This window comes from Panthera uncia (assembly GCF_023721935.1).
Source record: "Panthera uncia isolate 11264 chromosome A1 unlocalized genomic scaffold, Puncia_PCG_1.0 HiC_scaffold_17, whole genome shotgun sequence".
In the NCBI taxonomy this organism is placed as follows: Eukaryota; Metazoa; Chordata; class Mammalia; order Carnivora; family Felidae; genus Panthera; species Panthera uncia.
Genome location: NW_026057577.1, coordinates 39,155,863 through 39,176,608, shown reverse-complemented (window position 1 = coordinate 39,176,608; position 20,746 = coordinate 39,155,863).

Sequence of the window (20,746 nt, the reverse complement as noted above, 5' to 3'; positions counted from 1 at the left end):
TATGTGTAAGATTGAACTGTTCTCTTTCATTGCTTTGTTTAAAATGAATGACCAGCCTTCCAGCCACACGCTTTATCCGGAGGATAGATGATCAGAGCATTTCTGCCCTGGAATTGACCTCAGATTTCACTTAGCCCAACTCTCTCAGTATGCAGGTCTGGAAGTCGAAGCCCAATGTGGAAAGAGTTTTGCCAAGAGTCACATAGCACCTCAAATATATTCTTTACTTAGTTAAGTAACCATTCACTGTTCCTTAGTTAAGTACTCTTTGAATCCCTTCTGACTCCAATAATCTGCTTAAGTTACAGAAAAGATAAATGACTGTATTAGAACTCTGGGGTTCAAACCCAACTCGAGCAAGACAAGTTTTTCCACATTCACATTTGGGCTTATCTGATTCAAAAGGCATTCTAAGGAACCAAGTAATCAGAGGATAATTATCCTTAAGAGCAAGGAATATTCTCTCTTGCAGCACCAATGAGCAGATTCTAAAGAGATTTCGCTCATGCATGCTGGCTGTAGCAGATGATGAGATAAAATTATCCCCGCTGATTTGCGTGCAGATGTTTGCCTGTACCTTGTTATTCACACTCTGCTATGTTGTGAGGGCTATTCTTTCTCTCTGGGTTCATCCAATAAATGCCGCATCCATCAGAAAAGTGAACAGACACAGCTCCACTGGGCCTCTGACTACCTTTACCCACAGCCACACTGCAGTGCTTTTTCTGAGGTGCTTCCTAACTCCACCTCAGAGCCTTTTTTCAAAGTCAGAATGATCAGCCTTACCAACTACAAAAAATTACTGACAGCCAAAGATCTGTAAAAGTTAAGGAAGCAAAACCTCTGTCAGACGTCACTGGTGAGTAGTGATTGTACTGATTGACTATCAAAGAGGATCCATTTGATTCCCATGGAAAAGCTGATTATTAATAGATAATTCAGTCCCACAGGAGTATGCATCCCTCCTTGGTTGTCTTTCCTCTTACCTAGCTCCACCTCTGATGTTGGAGACCTCTCCTTTGGTCCTCTTTAGCCCTAAAGACCCCACTAAGGGGACACAAGGAGAAAAAGGGAGAGCACAACACCATCTCTTCTTGAAATAAGAAAATATGAGAGATCTGGATTTTTTTTTTTTAAGATTTTAAGTAATCTCTACACCCAACATGGAGCTTAAACTCACAACCCAGAGATCAAGAGTCATGCTCTTCCAACTGAACCAGCCAGGTGCCCAGAGAGATCTGGACTTTATCACTAAATCTACCATCAACAGGCTGTGATATTTGAAGCAAGTCAAAACATACTCTTTATCTCTGAGGTTCCTTACTGCTTTGAAATTCTAAGGTTGGCTTTTTTATGCCTTGTGAAACTCCCATTATATTGCAAACAAATAATATCCATATCAAATTTTTTCAAGTCTATTCATCAGGAGTTGTTTTGCAAGTGACATCAAACTGATATAAACAGGAAAGGTAACTTATACCATGTAAATGGAAAGTCTAGAGATAGAGTGGTACTCAAGCATGTTTGGATCATGAGTGTTCTGTCTTGCTGACTCTCGATCTGTCTTTCTTTTGGGTTCTATTGGCCTCTGTATTAGCTCTTCTCTAATGGAGGGAAAGTAGTCACTACCAGATGTAGACCAACATTCCATCAACTTGAGCAAAATAGTTCTATGAAGTCTTGGAATTGAGTTTCACTAGACAAAATTGTGCCCATCCTAGAACCAGTTGCTAGGCTCCCAGTTTGGGAGCATACCAGCCTTTTGCCAGGCAAGGAGAAGAGATGTACTGGGGGAAGAACTTAGCTCTACTGAAATTATATGGAGTGAGAATGGAGGAGGGATGATTCCCTGAAGGAAGTTCTGCTATCAGAAGAATGTAGAGGTGATGGAAATATAAAATGGGTGGGCAATAGTTTCCAGTATTATTGAAGCCTAACTTTTCCCAACAAGATTCTCTCCCTACTTTTGTCTCTGCTTTTCATCTTACTTGTACTATCTGTGAGGGTGAGAAGGAAGCCAATTCTCACCATCTTTAAAATATCCTGCCTCTACCACTCAACTACAAACCAGTATCTAATGGCATCATGATTCGTTTATTCTACTGTCTTTGGATCCAAGACTCCTTCCTCCATGATACCCACTCCCCTCTACTCAGAATCATATTTTTCTTTATCTTGTGTCTCTTCTTAGAGACTTTTTCATTCATGGCATTGGTTCTTACCAATTTTGATGCTACAATTCTGGGAAAATGAAATCCTTACTATAGCTTACAAGGTTCTACATATTTTCACTCCTAGCTACCACTATTTCCCTCTGTCACTTTCCTCTCTTTATAAATGCTCCAACCAGTTCAATATGCTCAAATATCAAAGCATCATCCCTAAATTTCTTCCTGCTAGAATTGAGTTGTTCACGACAGGTCCATGTTTCCACTGCAAATAACTAGAAAAGCTGTAATGTGTTACACAGGTTGTATTTTAAAGGCATTTTGGGAGCCGCTGAAGCAAAGACCAGAGGGACTAAAATTTCAGAAAGGAGAGAAATTTTGAGAGGTGATCTGAAGATCTGCAGTTGCTTTTTTTCCTTGGAGATTTGCTGATTCTTGGCTCTGGCTGCAGGCTGAGAATCTGGGCTTGGTTCTAAAGCAGAGTATTTAGTAGTGACACGGTGAAGGAAATACAAACACTCAGCTGAATTTCCCTCATATGATGCTAAATTCTAAAACTGTCATTATCTATTTGACTATTACTTCCCCCCAGGTTTGCCTATTTTCTCCTCCTGGAGATACACGAGATATATATCAGACTTTATTACTCTGATTTACATTTGTCTTAACTTCTTACACATTTTCTTCAATCTCTTTTTGTTCATAATATTGAATAATTTCTTTAGCTCTGTCTTCCAGTCTATTAAATGTTTTGTCATCTGTATCTAATTTAATATTCACCATATATTTAATTTTCAATTATAATAATTTTTTCCTTCCTAAACGTCCAATTATTTTTATATTTTTATGAGTTCAATTTTGGTTATCTTATAAATTCTGTTAGTGTGATTATTTCCATCATTTTAATAAAAATTTGTATTTTAAATCAGTGCTTATATTTAAAATCTCATATTTTAAAATATTTTTAGCCTCTATAACTTATATTCTATGCCTGATAATTTCAATATTTGAATCTTTGTAAGTCAGATTTTATTGTCTGCTCCTCTGCCAGTAAAATTTTCTACTTTGGAACTTTATCTGGGAGAAGTTTTTGAAGTCTCTTTTAAAGGTAGTTTTCTCCAAAGAGGTTTTGAGTCTGCCTCTTTCATTTCACTTAGATCACTGGCTTTAATCCAACATGTGGATATAACATAGGTAGTATACTTTCAGGTCACATACCATCATAAAGGGTGGATGACTGGCAATTTCCCTTGGTATTCTTCTGTAGAGTAGGCTGATATTTAGTTCTCTTCGGGAGCCCAGTTGTTTGCAGGCTCCTTAATAAAATGTCTGAGCATATTCTTGATAGACATTAAGGTTTATTTCCTGTCCCTAGTGCCCAAGAATCATCACCTTTTGGCTGATGCCTCTAGGATTGAATCATCTGTGGTGTTTGTTTATATTTCTGGAATTCTATTTTTGATCCATTATTGGTTGTTGCTATTGTTGATAATCCATAAATTTTAGGTGTTTAAGTGGGCAAAATGTTCAAGAAAACTAGATCAGTGTTATGTCTGGAAAAGAAATTCTCTCTCTCTCTCTCTCTCTCTCTCTCTCTCTTTATTTTAAATGTTTATTCATTTTTGTGAGAGAGAGAGCACATGGGTAGGGACAGGGAGAGCGGGAGACAGAGGATATGAAGCAGGCTCTGTGCTGACAGCAGAGAGCCCCATGCAGGGCTTGAACTTAAGAACTGTGAGATCATGACCTGAGCCAGTGTCTGATGCTTAACCAACTGAGCCACCCAGGCACCCCCAAAAGAAATTCTTTTTAATTCATGTCAGTTTCCTAAGCCACTCAGCTCTATCTCCTCCTCACTTGCCTGTCTTCTTACCCCTATTCTTCATGGTCTTACTCTTATAAAAGACTCCTCTAATTGTTTCCTTACCAATGTAGAGACTTTTCAGAATCTGTGTGTCAATTACCTTCTCTTACCCTGGAAATCTTTCTACATCTGTCTTCTCTATATCCACCCAAGTTAAAGCCTAATTCTATCTTATTTAACAATTGCAGTAATTTTCTTGCTATAACTCATTTTGACTTACTAATGCACAACTTTGCTCATCTCACACACCTGTTCACACCATCAGCAATCCATTTGGCCTACTGAATAAGGCTTTTAGCTGGCCTAAATTACCTTTCCAACTCTATTGTCTCCATTTCCTTTACCTACAGCACACAGTTGATGTGCCTTAGTGTTTTCTTACCATAGATTGTATGCCATATATATGGCAATAGTAATAGTATTAGTATTATATATACTAATATATACTATATACTAATATATTAGTATACTAATATATACTATATATATTATATATGCTATTGCCATATATATGGCAATAGTAATAGTATTAGTAATATATATATATGTATATATATACTATTGTATTTATTGTATATATAGCATACAATCTGCTATATAGTAGCAGTATACTATACTGTATAGTATACTCTCTGCTTTATTAGACTGGGGTCACAGCATGAGCAAAGGCAAGAAGGGATGAATGTGTATAGACCAATTACAGAAAAAGATGGGTAGCAAAGAGATTCTTTATAGATCATCTTAGACTACATAGATTGTGATAAATGATGTTTGACCCAGATTGTAAAAAGCTCTCCGTGCCAGACAGGTTGTTGTCATTCTGTGGGCCAGAGGGCACAGATGAAAGACCATATTGCATTTATTTTTGTATCACCACCTTGCACAATTCTAGGGAGCATACATGAATGACATCTCCCAAAATTGTGCAGTGGGCTAACCTCAGTAGACCTCATAGCATAGAAAACAAAATCTTAAGCATGGCTGGCATTTGGTATCTGCTTACCACGTTTTGTCCAGTCTACACTGGAATATGTCTTAACATTATTTTTGTAGTTACCTAACCTTGTTGGAGTGAGGAAAGTTACGACAGGTAATGATCTGTAATATTGGGAAGATCTCCATAGATTTTTATTTTGTATTTGTCTCTCCTTTAGAATGGAAGCAATATAATGATATTATATTGAGATTTTATATACTGGATATGCTGTGACTTTAAAATGTATAAAAGAAATATGTATTATTCAGCATCACCTTACTAGAAAAAACTTTTTGATTTATTTAACTATGTCTAAGTCAAGCAGGTATGCCAAACATTAGTTCTCAACTCGTATAAATCATTATATAACAAATGAGGGAAAAAATCCCAAGCAACCTAGCTCTCTGACACTTCTCTCTCTCTCTCTCTCTCTCTCTCTCTCTCTCTCTCTCTCACTCTCATTGTCAGACACACACACACACACAGATATACCTTCGCTTCCATAACAATAGAGAAAGAAAAGAGAAAAGCAATCCTTGCTTTGCTGGTCAGAAGCTAAGGAAGAACAGAAATATCTAGGCCGAGGGCACAGGCTAGGCCTGCTTCAGCTGGAGTGCTGCTATCCCTGTTAGATAATGCAGTAAGAAGGAATCCTACTCATCTGGCTCTCCCTAGACAGGAAATACGAGAACTGGGGGAGCCAAGCTGTAGACTAAGAGAAGCCATCATAAATTTTACCTATGTTGAGTCTTAAGGAATGAAAGCGTGAATCCTTGAGATCTACCTTTTAAAGTGGGTGTGGAAGGAAACCCGACAATTGGTGCCACTTTTCTTTTCCTTTTTTTTTTTTTTTTAATGTTTGTTTATTTTTGAGAGATGCAGCACAAGCAGGCCAGGGGCAGAGAGAGAGGAGACACAGAATCCGAAGCAGGTTCCAGGCTCCGAGTTGTCAGCGTTGAGCCGGACACGGGGCTACGAACCCATAAACTGAAAGATCATGACCTGAGCCGAAGTTGGGTGCTTAACCGACTGAGCTACCCAGGCGCCCCTGCTTTTCCTTTTGATCCTGTTAACTAATAAATAGGCTTTTCTTTATTTAAGTTTGTGTTAAAGAGCACTTAATTTAGCTAGACTGGTAACTATCTATAAACTGCCAAATTTAGTGCACAAATCACTTCATAAGAGTCCTGAGTGTTAATACTTGTCATGTCTTTAACTTAGTTTGATTTTAACTTGACCATGAATACTCAATCTAGAGTCTGAATTTGAGAATAAGGGGAGAAAATCCTTCTGGTCCTGTGTCCAAAAATGGTCACATACAAAACAAATTGGTTTGCTTGCGTGTGTTCTTCTATTATTCTGCGCCTTCTGGTTACTCAGCCTCCAATTTAGAACTTTAAACACAAAATTTGTCACAATTTTATAAGCTTTGTGCCACATGTACTCATTACTTGGGTCAAAAGGGCAAGAGACATAAAATTTGATTTCTATGGCTTTAAAAACAACTTAGTTTTCTGCTTTATTTTCTTCATTTGACAGTGCATCTTTATTTTTTGCAAACATGAACTTGGATTCTTCGGCAAAGAATGAATCTGAACGATACTAAGAGATAAGAAAAGTTTGAGAAATATGCAGTCTCAAAAAGAGAAGTAACACAGAGGCAAAATTCAAGGAGGCATGAGAGGCCAATTTACACATCAGGCTGTAAAAGCTGCAGATGGAAATTGCCAGCGACAGAGAGGCAGGGAGTTGAGGAAAATGACAAACAGCAGCTTTGACAAGCATAGCCTATCAATTTCACTAGACAATTATAGGACCTGTAGGAATCTTGTTGGGGTGGCTCATTTTCCTTCACGGCCTCTCCATCTATCAGGAAGTTCTGGAATGGGGTAATGACTGCTTGTGGTGTAACAGACCACTGAGGCGTCCTGTTTCTATTTGTGGTATGATCATGCTCCCCAAATAACCAAAAAGACCAGATAGGAAACACCCAAAAAGATAACGAGCTGCTAGCATCCCCTCTGGAAGATGAATTTTATCTTCTGTAGCCTAAAATAGAAACTTAGAGGAATTTTTAGACCTCAGTAGTTTTCCAGTGTAGGTTGTAGCACCTGCCAGCTGATGGGTCAACCTTAAATCTGAGATCGAATGAGAGCGATCCTATTTGACGCCCAGAGAAGAGCTAAGTTTAAATACATTAAATAATTGTCCATAAAATTCTTTTACAAACGAGTTATTGAAAATGTCGCTAGAAGAAAGTATTTCTTTGAGAAGGAGTAAATACCACCGATGTGCTTAACAGATTTGATTTTATACTGAAATCTTACATGTCTAATCACAAGTTCAAACTCAAAATTAATTGTAATTCTGAGTCTTTAAACCATGTAAGCCATTAAACCTGAGTGTTTAACAATCCTTTGAAATTCTGACTTGGCAAGACTGAGACTAAAGGGTAAACACTTGCACTTTAAAAATTACTATAAAAATAAGTTAATGCTTCTAATAGAGTGAAAATAAGGTGTTATAATTCCGTGTTTGGGGGACATTTTATTTTATGCCCCTTACTCCCTATCCCTCCCCCTCAAAAAAAGATTAATTAAGCCTTCAGCATTTTTTAATACAAAGAAAGGTGTTTGCAGAATCTCTTTGCCATTCCTAACCCCACATATCACTCACCAGTCTATTTTGTCGATGACTTCTTAATTCTGAAAGATGAAAAAAGAAAATGATTTGCAATTTATAGTTATGACATGAATAGATGAGATTATCTCGGTGACTACTCACCATGGTCTCATCAAACGTCAGATGTCTAATAGTAATAATAATGCTAAAATGTATTGAGTTTTACTGCATGCCAATTATTCTTGTATGTATTTGCATGTATTAGCTTATTTCACCCAAATCATAATCCTATGAGACAGAAATTAAAAGCTGAGCAGAGAGAGGTTATGTGTCCAAGGTCCAGTGTAACCATTGTAGATGGTTAAAGCTGCTCTTTAAGCATGGGGTCTGACTCCAGAGCTATTGACCTCAATCATCGTACATCATTTTTCTGTAATTTTTAAGATACATGAGAATGCAGTTATATTTATAAATAGCTAACCTAAAGATAGAAAACAATGTATGATTTTTACTGTCTTCATCAAATAAAAATTGTCTGCCATTTTAGATTATATACAAAGTTGATGTACAAATAATTAAGATTTCGCTGTCTGATAAGAGAAAATGACGAAGCATATCCACTTTCTCTAACTTAAAGAAAGAAATCCTTTGTTTTCATTTTTCACAGTTTTCAGTGTATCATCAGTGTTGGTGTTGACAGTTTTCCCTGATGTTATTAACTGTCTTGTCAATCTTATCATTCCCCACAAATTTTTAAAAAGATAAATGTTCTGAATCTAACTTGGCAAAAGCAAGAGAGAGGGAGATGGCTATTGAGAGAGAGAAGAGAGGCAGAGTTTTGAGACAGAGAGAGATAGAGAGATCTTTGTTTTGCTCGCTGGAGGACACTTTTCCCACACCCCTGGGCCAAAATTGCAAGTGCTCTGCTGTTCTCTTGCCATTCATCACTCTTTTCATTCATTCACTCTTTCTTAAGAAATATTTATTGCAAACTGTACTGTTTTTATGCTAGTCGGTCTAGTGAGCAAAACCCAACATCACCTGTTTTCACAGGGCTTCCATTTTAGTGGGGAGATGAATATTGATTAAAAAAATCAAATAAATATATAACCCACATGCTGTGATGCAATGCTCTTTACAAAAAAATAGCTGGTGCTGTGAAAACATACAGTAGAAGAAATTGGCCAGATCTGGAGAAACTGGAAGTCTTCTGTATTAGCTTCCCAGGGCTGCCTTAACAAATTACCACAAAGTGGGTGGCAAAAACAACAGAGATGTATTCATTCTCTCATGGCTTTGGGGGCCAGAAATCTGAAACTCAGCTGTCTGCAGACATGGTTCATTCTGGAGGCTCTGAGATCTCCTCTGTGACTTTCTCCAGGCTTCTGTTGGTTGCTGCCAATCCCTGGTGTTCCTTGGTTTGTCGACGTGTGACTCCAATCTCTGCCTCCTTCATCCAGGCATTCTTCCCTGTGAGTGTCTGTGTGCAAATTTTCCTTTTCTTAAAAGCACACTATTCACTGGATTAAGGCCCACCGTAATCCAGTAAGACCTCCTCTTAATTGATTACAACTGCAAAAACCCTATCTTCAAATAAAGTCACGTTCAAAGGTACTGGAACCTTGGACTTGACCGTCATTTTTTAGGGAACACAACTCAACCTACAACAGTTTCCTTGAGTCAATTACATTTGAACGGAGATCATTAGGATCTAAGGAAGAGAGGACCCTGCAAAGGTAATGGGATGTGTGAAGGCCCTGAGGCAAGAAGGAACATTCTATTAGATGACTTGAAGAGGATCCAGAAACAGACTCAGGGAAACACAGGAGGCAAATGACCCAAGTGTGTGCATGCACAGGTGCAGCCCATGGGCTCCCACACAGGCTTCCTCACACAAGGTGTGGACAGTCACAAACCATGTATGCTTAACTCTGGTTCTGAACTCCTCCTTCTGCATCCCCCTAATCAACCAGCACCCTCACATGTTCTTGAGTAGAAAGAGGGAAAACTCTCCGTGTTCTGGGCAAGGCTATAGGAGAGAACGTCTATGTGGTAAAACGCCCTTCAGGGCCAGAGCCCGGGTTGTGGTATGTGACCATGGCATTTGGAAGAAGACAGCTTAGCTTAAACACCAGCCTTGTAACAATGTGGGTAAGTAATCGCACACTCTGAGCCTCAGTTTTCTCATCTATAACGTGGGGACACTAGAATCCGCCTGAGTCTAATTGTGAATATCGATGAGATAAAGCATGTTCGGACACCTTGTAAACTTATATATAAGGAGACAGGCTACTAAGCAGCACTAGGAAGAGGGAAGACTGGAATCCTTGGCCTTTCAGCTTCCTGCAGTTTCTGTGAATGCCTTCCCAGCAACAGAAGGAGCAGGGCTGGGCGAGGGAGTTTAGTTATAGCATTTCCTAATGTGTATACCATGGAGGAGGTGAGAAGGGTAATAATAATCATAACGTTTAATCTGTGTGCAGTGGAGAAGATGGGCGAGTTAATAGTCATTTTAATAACTGAATTTATATACAGTGGTTTATGGGTAACAGCTTGTTTCCTCATACACAATCTAATGCAATGCTTGTGTTTCCTAAATCCCTTTTTTTAAAGTTTATTTATTTTGAGAGAGAGAGAGGGAGGGAGAGTGCAAGTGGGGGAGGGGCAGAGAGAGGGAGAGAGAGAGAATCCCAAGCAGGCTTTACACAGTGCAGGGCTCAAACTCATGAATGGCTAGATCATGACCTGAGCCCAAACCAAGAGTCAGACACTTAGCCAAATGAGCCACCTAGGCGGCCCTCCTAAATGCCTTTTTAAAATAAAATTCACATATCAGGGGAGATGGGAGAGTTTGTGAACACAAACATTATCTACTGGCACACAGGCAGAAGTGGTTTATCATGGTTACTGATCATGGGGAGACTGAATGGAGCGAGACAGGGCTTGAGAAGATGGTGGCAGAGGAGGAGAAAGGAGGCCAGAAGGGACTCTAGTTACCCCCAAACTCCCAAGAAGGCCTTGAAAGGAGAGAAAGTGAAGAAATCCTGTTCGCACCCAGGACCAACCCTGTGCTCTCTAAGGGTTTCAGCTTTTCTAGAGTAGATCAAAGTCTGTAATTGTCAGAGCTGTTGTCAAAGTGGGGCAGAGGACCACACAGTGTATTGTGCAGTGACCACAAAGCCATGCTGCCGTAGAGGGTTGCCTGGGGACTGACCCATGGTTGAGAAGGGAGGGGTTGGAACTACATTCCTCACATGGGTTGAAGCCAGTGAGGTGAACCATCTAGGAAGCCTTTTTGATTCCTAAATCTATCCTATGTCATTCCAGAGTATATTGTGGCATTATAGATATATATGTGTACATAGAGGTGTGTGTGTGTGTGTGTGTGTGTGTGTGTGTATAACATTAGGCTTTTTCCTTCACTCATTATCTTGTTCTTTATTATATGTCTTGAAGTAAAATTAGTCTCATTGATTCACTAGATCTACTTATATATTTTAAAACTATTGCATACTAATTTGTAGACTGGGACATGCCACTTTATTAAGCCAGTTACCTTTACATGGACATTACATGGTTCCCAATTTTTCGCTATTAAGGGTGTTGTGCAGTATGAACTTGATCTTTTTGAAGTCCCTCATTATTACCTTTTAATATGCTATATAATTTATATATATTTCTTGATGATTTTTTGTCTCTATTAGAATATAAACACCATGAGAGCAGGGATTTTTGTCTCTTCTGCCCATCTATTTCCAGCACTTAAAACTGCACCCAATACATTTATTGGAGGAATGCATATGGCTACATTATACCTCCACATATAGTTAAGGTGTATTGTCCTTTTAGCAGAATTAAGCTTTTAAAGGGACAGGGATAGTCACCATCATCTCTTTCATCTGCAGTGCCTGGCATAATGCCTTTCTTAAACTGGGAGCTTAATACATTTCAGAAGCAGAGTATAGAATACTTTAAAACTTCAGTCAGGCCTCTGTGGCTTTGCATCTCAGCTCAGCAATTAAGTGGCCATAATTTTTGGCCAGATATCAATTTAAGAAGGATTAACAGCAGCTTATATCTGATTCCCCTTACTGCCTCCACAGCTCCTACCCCTGCCCAAGCTACCACCATCTCTAAACTGGATTTTTGCAAGGGCCTCCAAACCTGTCTTGGTACCACCACTCATGCAAATTCTTCCACTCTTACTGCTGCCGTCAGTAAAATGCTAAAACCTGAGTCAGATCAGGGCACCCTTCCATCAAACCCTCCAGTGGGGCCCTCACTCCAAGGAAAAGCCCAAGCTGATGTAAAATAGCCTAAAAAGCACAGCATGGTCTGCACACGCTGCCCTCCCATTAATGTCTGCCCTCAACTTGGCTGCTGTCCCAGTTTACTCATTCCTTCCAGCCTCGCTGGCTGCCTGCAGTTCCTGGAACTTGGATGTCTGTGCCCGCTGTGGAGCTCTTGTAATTGCCCCACACTCGCCTGGAATGCTTCCCCTCCCCCACCCCACCCAGGCATCTGCATGGCTCACTCTCTTCCAGACAGCACCTATTTGGTTAGAGTGTTCCTTATCACATGTAACCTTCCACCCCTTTCTCTCACTCTTCTTCTGGAACTCCTATGACATAGATATTGTTTTGTTTCATGGAATCACTTAACTCTCTAATTCTCCCCTCATGATCTAGTAATTTCCTTTCCCTCTTTTTTTCAGCTTCATCATTTCCATAATTGTATCTTCTATTTCACCTATTCTCTCCTCTGCTTCTTCCATCCTCGCTGTCACTGCATCTAGTTTATTTTCCATTTCACTCATAGCATTCTTAATTCATCGCAACTAGTTCTTAGGTCTTTGATCTCTGCAACAGGAGATTCTCTTCTGTCTTCTATGCTTTTTCTCAAACCCGGCTATTAGTCTTATGCCTGTTATTCTAAATTCTTGTTCAGATGTGTTGCTTATGTCTGTTTCAAGCAATTCTCTGGATGTGATTTCCTGAATTTTCTCTTGAGGAGAATTCTTATCTTTTGTCATTTGGCTAAGTTTCTGTCTTTTGCCTGTTGTAATAGCTTGTTATGTGTCCTGTACCTGCGAGCACTACTATATTACGAGGGGGTCATACACTGTCCAGGGCCTGGCACAGGAAGCATTTCTGATGTATGTTGCATGCATGCCATCATTGCATATTTGGCTGCTCTGTCCCACTGGTCAGTCCCCTGGAGAGCTCCTCCTTGCTTGCAGTGGTGGAGTGTTTGAGTCTTCAGCCAGGTGTGCTTTGATTTGTTCATTGAAGTGACCCTCGATCCTGCCAAGCTGCCTCCCTCCACCTGTGCAGATCCTTCTGCCACTCCGCAGATCGATTTCCTGGGTGTTCTGAGTGATCTGACCTCAGTACAGCTGTGCTTGAGGGATGAGGAAAATCCCAGTCCCTCTGCTTCTCCACCATCCTAACTCCTCCTAGACTTTCCTTATCGAAAATTACAAGCCCACCTGGACACTTCCTATTGCCTCTGTGCTTTATTATTTTTTTCCCCATAGCACTTTCTCATAATCAAGCATAGTACTTATTTATTTAGTTATCATGCTTACTGTGTGTCTCTCCCAACTAACACATTAGCTCCAGGAGCCAGACATGTATGTCTTACGTTTTATTTTATTTATTCAGTGCCAACAACAGTGCTTAGCAAAATTAAGTGTTCATACATATTTGTTGAACCGATTTTAAAGAGAGTGCTTATTTGACACATACTCTGCTAAACCTTTTACCTGCATTATTCCATGTAATTTTCACCTCCTCCCTATGAGGGAGGTGCTATAGTGAAAGAGCAAAGACAATTGCCTGTACAGTCAAACAGCTTGGATTAAAGCCTCACTCGGTAACTTACCAGCTCTGGGCTGAGAGCCAATCATGTGTCTTCTCTAAGTCTCCGTTACCCCATCTGAACGAATACAAGGGGAATAGTAATGATTACTATTTACTGCTATTCGTTGTATTTTGTCAGTCTCTGTACGAAGCAACCAGGTGAACACTGTACGAAGTTTGTCCACCACAGCCCTAGATTTAGGCTTCAAATCCCATCTTATTTAGTTATCTCTCTCATGTGATCATTTAAGATTTAATAGCTATTTTGTGCGTACTATTGTGCCAGAGTAAAGTACTCCCTTGTCTTACCCTATTTCACACAGGAAAAATGTTAACTGCTAGATTATAAGTGCCCTGAAAAATGGGATTTATCAGTGAAATGCCCTAAGCGATTAACTCAGTCAGCTCTCAGAGCAATGATACACAGCTTTGTAGTAAATCTCTGTAATGCTCCGGACCAGAAATGTGTTTAGTAGCCTCACTGTTCGCTTTCTGTAGAATAGGACTTGTCTTTGAGTCATCTGAGAGTTTTAAAGATAATAATGGATATGAAAAAGAAAAAATAGAGATTCCGTCTCTTATACTAAATGAGAGACAATTACTGTGTAGTGGTTAAAACAAATGTTTTTGAATCAGGCTGACATGATTTTAAATTTTAACAGACACACCACAGGCTCTGAAGGAAAAGTTGAATGAATGAGTGGCTTGTAGACATACAAGCTGTGTCATGCTGGGCAAATTTAAAATTTTAATTTCTTCTCTTGTGTAACGAGAAAATGATATCTATCTCATGAATTTGTTTTGAGGAAATAATATATGCGCAATGGTAAGTACTGTGCTTGACATATAGAAAGATTTTAATACAGTTATTAAACACCTTTTCACTGTCCAGTTAAAAATATGGAACACTTCACCCCAAATTGAAAATTCAGATCAGCTTAGTATCAGATATAAAAATGAGCCCTTTCCAAATTCCTTTCCCTACTCCTCTGTCCTCACAACTCCGGTTCATCAATAGTCTTGGTACATCCGTGATTCTTACCCAATCTTATATTTATTCCATTCTTCCCTATCCTTTCAACCATATGACAAGTACTCTGTCATCCTTCAAGACTCAGCTCAGCTGTGCCTTCTGTTAGGCGCAGCCTGAGTCCTCCCCAGGGAATTGGATCTCCTCTGTGCTCCAGGAGTGTCTGCTTTCCTCCTCTGTTGCAACACTCATCACATCTTCAGGCCTGCGGTTCATTATTTGGATGTTGGTGTCTCCAACTGGGGAGGTGTCGAGAGGATTCATAAATCATGCATTCAGAGCTGGACTAGATGACTTTTAACACCCTTCAGAGCACTGAAAAGATAATGCTTGTAAATAGCTTAGCACTGTGGCCAGCAGGAGTAAATGGCCAATAATAATGATGACGATGATTAGCAGTACCAGTAGCTTTCATCTGTCACAGTATGAGGTGAGTAAGCAGATGAAGTTTAATAATTATCTATACAAATGCTATTGTGATGTAGAATGTTATAGGCCAAGGCCCCAGGGCTTTGGAATATCAAAGATTGCTTACAATCCAAAGAGGAAGTTTGGCTCTCAGAATCTTCCTGTAGGTTCCATGTGGAGAAAAACTGGTGAGCTTTGAGACTGCTTTTCCTAATAAGACTGTCTATAGAAATAGTTTGAAAGTATTGAGTTTCAAGTGAGAAACTATAATTCCTACTTTCTCTGTCAGGAAGTAATAAGTCAAGGAAAAGTACTGGAGGAGAATGTATTTCTTAGATGTAAATTGCTTACATTTGAAAGTATATTACTTAAATTTCTGAGTACTTAGATATTATTAATATACCCAGAGTTTAACATAGGGTAAGATAGCAGTATGCTTACGTCAATCTTGAATTACACCTCCTTCGGTAATAGTCCTTCTTTGGGAGAACAACATTAATATTTTGTGGCTTTAAAGGAGTTCTTTATTCTCGCCATTGAAAATTCCATTTTGGGGGCGCCTGGGCGGCTCAATTGGTTAAGCATCTGAGTGCAGCTCAGGTCGCGATCTCACAGTTTGTGATTTCGAGCCCTGCAACAAGTGAGCTCGAGCCCACATGGGGCTCCACTCTGACTCTCTCCTTCTCCCTCTCCCTATCTGCCCTCACTCATTTGCATCCTCTCTCTCTCTAAAAAAAAAAAAAAAGGAAAGAAAGAAAGAAAAGAAAATTGCATTTTGGCTCCATTCCCTTACTTCAACAAACATTTTTATATCTGAGTACCTACCATCAGGTTCTATGCTAAGCACTCTGTATAAAGTGGTGAACAGGCCCAGGAAAATCTCTGCCTCTATGAAGCAAAAAAGGATAGAGATATTGAAGGAAGGAAAGTTAATTTCATAGGTAATACAATTTAATTCCCTGAGTGATGTGTACTCTCAAGTCTGTAAGATATACATGGGAGAGGCTGGCAGGCAGTGAAAAAAGAGAAAGGTTTGATAAAAAACAGTGTTCCCTGTGATTTCCAAAAAACAATTTATTCAAGGTCCAATCTAATTGACTGCATAGTCCCTTCCTGAGAAGGGGCCTGGCATCCATTCAGGAGTTTGTTCTGATCTTGTTGATTTCAGCTGTCCGGCTTTACTGAGTGAACAATTGTGCTGTGACTTGCTGTGTCTAATGGCTGGTTCTCTCTTCAGCAGAGAGAAAGGGCATTTTAGAGTCCAAAGCATTTCAGATTCAGGGACAAAATTTCTGTTTGCATTAATTCCAGCTTTTCATAATGTGATATTGAAAGCATGCCTGTGTGTTCCAAGCTCACTCCCAGCTCTAGCTAGTTTTCTACCTTACTTTCTTTCTGTTTGCTCCTCTTTCCTTACTGAGTTCTTCATTGCCCCCCCCCCCCCAAAACATTATTTCATTCAGATTATAGAAGTTACATAACAATTATTATAGAAATCTGGGGTGGGGGTGGGGGAAGAAAAGCCTTAAGAAGTTTAAATTCGGGGGCGCCTGAGTGGCTCAGTCAGTTAAGCGTCTGACTTTGGCTCAGGTCATGATCTGGCGGTTTGTGAGTTCAAGTCCCACGTCGGGCTCTGTGCTGACAACTCAGAGCCCAGAGCCTGCTTCAGATTCTTTGTCTCCCCCTCTCTCTGCCCCTCCTATGCTCATGGGCTGTCTGTTTCTCAATAATAATAAATAAATGTTAAAAAATTTAAAAAAAAAGAATTTTAAATTAAGATCTCTCAGCCTCTACCACTCAAAGAAAACTATTGCCATTTAAACACCTATCTGTATGTATACACACGTCCTATATACTTCATGTTACATGCCTGTAATCTTAGTATGTTGAAGTGCATTTATTTGATTGAGGGTTTGGACATTGTTTTCGAATAAGTTGTGGAGAAAAATTTTTTAAGTAGGTATATAAATCAACAAATCATTGCGGGTGCTTGACTCGCTCAGTAAAGCACAGGACTCTTGATCTCAGGGTCATGAATTCAAGCACCATGTTGGGTGTAGAGATTACTTAAAAATAAATAAAATCTTCAAAAAATTATAAATCTAATTTTATAATTAAATGATGCTACTGCATGCCCTCAAACGTGATTTCTCTAAAAAAAAAAACTAGAGTATTTCTGGTCTGGCATAGCTGTTGGGTAAACAGTCTCTGGCACGAGACTGTCCGTGTTATGTCCTGACTTTGCTGTTTATCACCAATGTAATTTTACACAATCCATATTTATTTGGGGGGCTTTTTCCCCCTTATCTGTAATATTTATAATGTTGTGGATTAAATGAGAAAATGAATACATGTTATTTAGTGTGATGCCTGGCTTATGTTAAACACCCTGAAAATATTGGGTCTTGTGATTTCTTTTAATTTTTTTAATGTTTATCTTTGAGAGAGAGACACACAGCAAGGGAGGGGTGGGGGGAGAGGGAAACACAGAATCCAAAGCAGAATCCAGGCTCTGAGCTGTCAGCACAGACCCTGATGTGGGGCTCGAACTCACAAACCGTGAGATCATGACCTGAGTGGAAGTCGAAGGTTTAACCAGCTGAGCCACCCGGGCACCCCAGGTCTTGTTATTTCTAAAAACTTGTATGACTCATCTCACGAGTCTGTGGACAGTACCCACATTCTTCTAATGTCCCATGTGCAAGAGTGGGTTGTCATCTTTGACCTTCCCTTCTTTCTATCATTACTTCCCCAAGTCAGCACATTATGTGGACTCTTCAAACACCACCCACCAGATGGAGAGAAGCATAATGACTCAAGTCCGTAAGAAGCTTCTGAGTCACACACACCTTGATTGTGCCATTTCCCTAGCTCTGTCTCTGATTAACAGAATGGGTCTCCTGTCAACTCAGTTCTCTCATTGATCCGTGGAGAATAGTAACTGCATGTGTCTCATTGCCTTGTTCTAAGTCTGAAATGGGAGAACGTGCACAAGCACATTTTGTGCAGTGCTCGGCACATATGACATACTCGATAAAGCAAAAAGGTGTAGAGTGATGATCAAGAGAATGGTGATGGTGAGATGAATACAAGTTCTTTTAGCTTTGGTAAGAAAAAGCTTTTCTACTCTCCATCCTAATACAAACGTCCTCTCTATCTGAACATTGGCACTGGATTCCTCTGTGGACTTCTTTTTTTTTTTTTTTTTTAATTTTTTTTTTTCAACATTTTTTATTTATTTTTTGGGACAGAGAGAGACAGAGCATGAACGGGGGAGGGGCAGAGAGGGAGGGAGACACAGAATCGGAAACAGGCTCCAGGCTCCGAGCCATCAGCCCAGAGCCTGACGCGGGGCTCGAACTCACGGACCGCGAGATCGTGACCTGGCTGAAGTCGGACGCTTAACCGACTGCGCCACCCAGGCGCCCCCCTCTGTGGACTTCTAACCTCCATTTCCTTTCTGTTCCATTCCGCTCTGCACACAACTTCAAGATTAATCTTCCTTTTAAAAAATTGGATCATACATCTCCTCTTAAATATGTTTATCAGATTCTCAGTATTTATTATAACAAGATGTAAATTCGGTATCTAGGTCAACTCATGCATAATCTACTTGTGCATAATCTACTTTTTCTTTATTTCTCTACTTGTCCTTTCATTGGTTCCTCACAATGAACCTTGCACACCAGACATTGTGATCTATAATGTATTCCTCACACTTATCTTCCTCTTGTCCTACCTTCCTGTCTTTCCTTGATTCCTCTTCATCATTCAGGTCCCAACCTTAACCATAAGGACTTCTTTTTTGGTGAAGTCATTCCATTATTCAGAAGTTTTTATTCAGAATCTACTTTGTGCTTGGCACTGTGTTAGGCCCTGAGATTCGCAAGGAGCCAGGGATGGAGAGTCCTTGCCTTCATGCTGCTCTTCCTCTTGTTTGTGTGTGTGTGCACACACGTGTGTGTGTTTTCCCCATTCCTTTGACACATGGTATATGCAGCTTTGTTTGGTACATACATAATACATCAACTTCACTGTAACACAGTACTTTGCAGATAACTGTGGTTCAAGAGAGAATAGTTGATATGTTTCTTAAAATTATTTTCCTATAGCACATGACTTACGTTGGGGTTAAGTTGACTACCTTCCATTAGTCCACCTCACAGGCTTGCTTCCGAGATCCCATCAATTGAAAAAAAAAATGTAGTTAAACATTGGCCTCTGGGACAGAACTCAAAACAAAATCCTAAATGTTAAAATGGGAATAATCTATAATGGTCTATACTTTATTATACTACTTTATGCTATATTTTATCATAGGGAAAATGGTGACAGCCAGTTTCTCTTCAGTAGAATATGGAAAATTAACTGCAGTTCTAATAGAACCATATAGTATATGCAGAAGTTTATGTGCTTTTACTTAAGTCATATTAATCAATGAAAATCTGAATACAGATATTGTTCTGTCATTTTTTTTAAATAGCAGGTACATGTTATTCATCTCCTATATATAGAAATTTCTGCTCATGTTTTGACACTTTGCAAAGGTGCTTTTCTATGATAGGTGTTTTTTGTTTTTTGGTGTTTTGTTGTTTTTTTTTTAATTCAAGGCCTTTGAAAACAAGGAAACAGCAGAAGAGGTTATACATGTTTTACTTATACCTAAAATAGGAAAGCTTGCTGTCACTTATAAATATACTTATCTGAGGACCACTTTCTTCACTGATTTGGGTATTTTGCTTTAACTTAATATGCCAGTTTGTTTTTAATAAGAGCGTACAGACACTGAATGCCTGCCTGAGGAAGGGACTCTGAGACATGTTTCTTGCTATCTGACCTTGAACACATAATTGTTTCCTGCTGTGTTTGGGATTTCTCCTCCACATCCAGTGAAGTTGGTACTTTTCATTCTATAACAGCTGCAAAATACTTCGAATACGGAAAGAAAGGACAATGCAAAGAAGTTGATAAAGCACTGAGAGAGTTATTTTGCCACACTAGTCCTTCTGAAAGCCTTCTAAATCCAGACAAAAGATCACGGTGCAAGATGACTTACTCAGTGCCGAGGAGTGAAATTAAGCTTGGGAGCATGATGGATAGCAGCAAGGACTATGAAATTTCAACACATGGCTTAAATAAAAACTTATTAAGTTTTATTGTTTATTTAATTGTTACACCAAGCTTTAACTTTTGCCTGAAATCAAAACAGTCATTCAAGGGCTCCTGCAAAGTAAAAGAAATTTCCCATCATAAACCTTATTACAAATGATCTTTATAAAAATTGTGAACTATATCCCTCAATCTCAGTTGTTCTCCCTGGGTTTGGATCAATATTAATTCAGTTGAATTTCGTGGTCGTCACTGTGACAGGTACTATGAGTACAAAGATGACTAAAACACAGTTTTGCCCTTAAGTTAAGGGACTCAGTCGCCTAAAAAATAACTACAGTGTAAATGAATTATGGTGACAGTCTCCTAAATTTTCTTTCTGCATCTCTGTTTACCTCTGTAGTCCATTCCATCCTCTGTTGCCAGAGGATTATTACTAAAACCAAAATGTGATAAGTCCCTCCCCTGTATGAACCCTTTGGTGACTCCACATTGCTATGGGCATGGAGTCCATATCCTCTGGTGTTGCTGAGACTGCCAGCCCCTCTCTGCCTACCTCTGTAAACTCATCTCTTAACCTTTCCTCCTCTGAGCTCCTGCCTATATTTTTTCCCACAGCATCATTCATATTCTCTTTTACCTGTAGACCTTCATACTCTGTGCTTTAACTTTTGCCTGAAATCAAAACAGTCATTCAAGGGCTCCTGC